Here is a 2,317-nt window from a genome sequence, read left to right as displayed (position 1 = left end):
ATGATTCTCTTATCTTTTCAATGAGACTTGTAAGATATAAGCCAACTCATGCCTTATTAGACCATGCATAGGATTGAATAGGAAGAGACTAAGTCGACTTGTAGGTGTTGTAAAGTCTTGATCGACTCGGCTCCGGGACCTAAATCTTCCTAGGAATTGTAAGATATACACTAACTCGATTCCATCACTACAATAAGTTGCTTGCATCTATTTGAGAACATGTTTGTATGGTCTATTTTCATGATTCCCTCATGAGCCCATGATACCCTAGTGCCCTTAATCAATTGTTTACAAACCCCTTTAATTGCTTTAATTTGTTTTCGTTAATTTACATTCATCTTGTTGATTAGTCCAGATTACATCTCATTTCAACCCAAATTTGTGACACCTTAAGCCATAACTACTTCCAATTGAAATCTTAAATCGATACCCGTCCCTTGGGATCCGACCTTTGCTTATCACTCTACTAAGAGTAGTTTGTAAGGATATAAATTTTGTTTTGGTAGAAAGCTTTAACGAGCAATAACGACACACCAAAAATAGCGTCGTTGCCGGGGACGGTGTTCAATTGATTTGATTTTCGTTAATTGTTTTTAGTTGTGTCTTTATTTACCTTGGGGAAGTCAATCTCCTCAAGGTTGTTCTAATTGTTTTCTAGTTGTTTGATATTTTGCATGACTAGGAGATCACAAGGTAATCCATTACCTATTGATTTCGAGATTGAAAGGACCTTAACCAACAATAGAAGAGTTGCTAGAGGTACTTCAAGAGTTGTGGGTATTGGAGAGATTGTGGACATTCAACCAAATAACATTGAGTTTCTCAACCCTTTTCCAAGAGAAGGAGAGGATAACCCAATTCCAAACCAACCACAAAATCAACCCACAATGCTTAAATTTTCATCTCATTCCGTACGAACCGAGGAGAACCTACCAAACGGTACTCCTACACCACCACATTTAACCGCTAATTTCATTGCCAAATCCGCATTCATACAATTAGTTGAGAGAAGTTAATTTGGAGGGATGCCTAGTAAAGTTCCTCATTTATATATGGAGACTTTTTATGACTATTGTTATGCAATTTCTCAAACCGGAGTTACTCAAGACCAAATCCGATGGGTATTATTTCCTTTTTCCTTGATCGGTACCGCAAAGCAATGGTTAAAGAGCCTAGACAAGGCTACCCTTGGTATTGATTCATGGAAGAAGTTAGCACTTGCTTTCTACAAGAAATTCTATCCTCTGGAGAAGACTAACATGTTGAGAGCCCAAATCACCGGGTTCAAGCAAAGAGATGAGGAATCATTATATGAAGCATGGGAGAGATTTAAGGACACTTGTAGCTCTTGTCCACACCATGGACGTAGTGAGTGGTTCCTTGTTCAACAGTTTTGGAACGGCTTATATGAAGACTCAGGCAATGTGCTTAATATGGGATCCAATGGGAGGTTTACTGATGGTATGTTGTCGTCACACGCCCAATCAAACACATTTATAATCTCAACAAACAACTAGATAGCAGTTAAGTCGAGGTCGATCCACAGGACGGTGTGCTTTAGGTTCTAAGTCTATCTATCTCAATTTACGCTAGTGTCACAAATGATTTAGGTTGGGGTTGATGAGTCTAAACTAATAGAAGTAATAAATTCAAGCAAACAATAGATTAATAGAGTAAACAAATGATTAAAAGCACTAGGATGTCATGGGTTCATAGGGGATGGTAATGGGTCGGGTTTATTTGAGTGTTGTCGAGATTTAGAGAGTACAGTATAAATTGATATGATTGGTTTTAGAATAGAACAACCCTAATATGAATATGTATGATGACATGTGAGTATGGATTGATATGATTGACATTTGTTTCGTGCATGGGTATGAGTTTGGAATCAGTAATCATACTTGGGTTGTATAGGGTTGGAACATTATTCCTCATTCCATGTGTTTGTTTCAATTCCGAGTGGTATAGGTTTGAAACTCAATTAAAGCTAAAATATATAAAATATAATATTTTAAATAATATTTTTAAATATTATAAAATCATGAAAATATGTATTTAATCAAACAATTATATAAAAGTTCATTAACAATATTGCTATAATTTTTTTTGTTATAGTTGTAAGCAAATTATTGTTGTAGTGGAATCGAGTTAGTTTATATCTTACAATTCCTAGGAAGATTTGGGTCCCGGAGTCGAGTCGGTCAAGACTGTACAATACCTACAAGTCGACTTAGTTTCCTCCTAGTCACTTCTATGCATGGTCTAACAACACTCGAGTTGGTTTATATCTTACAAATCTTGTTGAATAGGTGAGAGA

The 2,317-nt window shown here is 36.2% G+C and overlaps 1 non-coding gene across 1 annotated transcript; it reads right to left on the bottom strand.

Annotated features, from left to right (window-relative positions):
- Positions 1–1,259: 1,259 nt before the first annotated feature.
- On the bottom strand, positions 1,260–1,367 carry LOC141620019 (small nucleolar RNA R71). Its single transcript, XR_012531864.1, has one exon. It is a non-coding gene; the product is annotated as a small nucleolar RNA R71 (small nucleolar RNA).
- Positions 1,368–2,317: the final 950 nt, after the last annotated feature.

This window comes from Silene latifolia, chromosome 1 (assembly GCF_048544455.1).
Source record: "Silene latifolia isolate original U9 population chromosome 1, ASM4854445v1, whole genome shotgun sequence".
Lineage (NCBI taxonomy): Eukaryota > Viridiplantae > Streptophyta > Magnoliopsida > Caryophyllales > Caryophyllaceae > Silene > Silene latifolia.
Note: the sequence above shows the minus strand (reverse complement) of the source record. Positions and strands in the feature narration are given on the sequence as shown.